The sequence below is a fragment of the Arachis hypogaea genome, chromosome 6 (assembly GCF_003086295.3).
Source record: "Arachis hypogaea cultivar Tifrunner chromosome 6, arahy.Tifrunner.gnm2.J5K5, whole genome shotgun sequence".
NCBI classification, from domain to species: domain Eukaryota; kingdom Viridiplantae; phylum Streptophyta; class Magnoliopsida; order Fabales; family Fabaceae; genus Arachis; species Arachis hypogaea.
The window spans coordinates 23,396,769-23,398,266 of NC_092041.1; the positions used below are offsets into that span (position 1 = coordinate 23,396,769).

Consider the following 1,498-nt stretch of genomic DNA (forward strand, 5'->3'; position numbering starts at 1 on the left):
TTGCTAAATTAGAGTGACTTTGATCAGAATTCTCTGTCTGTTTCTGAGAAGATGATGGAAAAGGCTTGTTATTGCTGAGCCTGTTTCTTCCACTATTATTAAAGCCTTGTTGAGGCTTTTGTTGATCGTTCCATGAGAAATTTGGATGATTTCTCCATGATGAATTATAGGTGTTTCTATAAGGTTCACCCATGTAATTTACTTCTACTATTGCAGGGTTATCAGGATCATAAGCTTCTTCAGAAGCTGCCTCTTTAGTACTGTTGGATGCATTTTGCCATCCATTTAGACTTTGAGAGATCATGTTGACTTGCTGAGTCAACACTTTGTTCTGAGCCAATATGACATTCAGAGCATCAATTTCAAGAACTCCCTTCCTCTGAGGCGTCCCATTATTCACGGAATTCCTCTCAAAAGTGTACATGAATTGGTTATTTACAACCATGTCAATAAGTTCTTGAGCTTCTGCAGGCGTTTTCTTTAAGTGGATGGATCCACCTGCAGAATGGTCCAATGACATTTTGGAAAACTCAGATAGACCATAATAGAATATATCTAATATGGTCCATTCTGAAAACATGTCAGAAGGACACTTTTTTGTCATATGCTTGTATCTTTCCCAAGCTTCATAGAGGGATTCACCATCTTTTTGCTTGAAGGTCTGAACATCCACTCTAAGCTTGCTCAACTTTTGAGGAGGAAAGAATTTATCCAAGAAGGCCGTGACCAGCTTATCCCAGGAGTCCAGGCTATCTTTAGGTTGTGAGTCCAACCATGTTCTAGCTCTGTCTCTTACAGCAAAAGGGAAAAGCATGAGCCTGTAGACTTCAGGATCTACTCCATTTGTCTTAATTAACAGTCTCACAAATATGCAAGAATTTAGTTAAAACTGATAAGGATCTTCAGATGGAAGTCCATGAAACTTGCAGTTCTGTTGCATCAAAGCAACTAATTGAGATTTCAGCTCAAAATTGTTTGCTCCAATGGCAGGAATTGAGATGCTTCTTCCATCAAACTTGGACATTGGTTTAGTGAAATCACCAAGCATCCTCCTTGCATTATTGTTGTTGGGTTCGGCTGCCATCTCCTTCTCTTGTTCAAAAATTTCAGAAAGGTTGCCTCTGGATTGTTGTAATTTAGCTTCTCTTAGTTCCTCTTCAGAGTCCTTTCAGGTTCTGGATCCGCTTCAACAAAGATGCCTTTTTTCTTATTCCTGCTCATATGAAAGAGAAGAGAAAAAGAAAAAGGAAGAGAAATCCTCTATATCTGGACAAAGAGGATCCTTATTATTAGTAGAAGAAGAAAGGAATAAGAGTGGAGAATCCAATCACAAGGGTGAGGATAGAGGCAGTGATTGGAGATGAAGAGAGGTGAAGAGAAGTGTTAGTAAATAAATAAATAAATAGAAGAAGAGAAGAGAGAAAGAATTCAAAAATTAATTTTGAAAAGGAGTTAATGATTTTCGAAAATTAAAGATAAGATATAATTAAAATTAAAA

General features: G+C 37.4%; 1 non-coding gene across 1 annotated transcript; it reads left to right on the forward strand.

Moving 5' to 3' along the window:
• Positions 1-578: 578 nt before the first annotated feature.
• Positions 579-682, forward strand: LOC112700307 (small nucleolar RNA R71). The gene has a single exon (XR_003153217.1). It is a non-coding gene; the product is annotated as a small nucleolar RNA R71 (small nucleolar RNA).
• Positions 683-1,498: the final 816 nt, after the last annotated feature.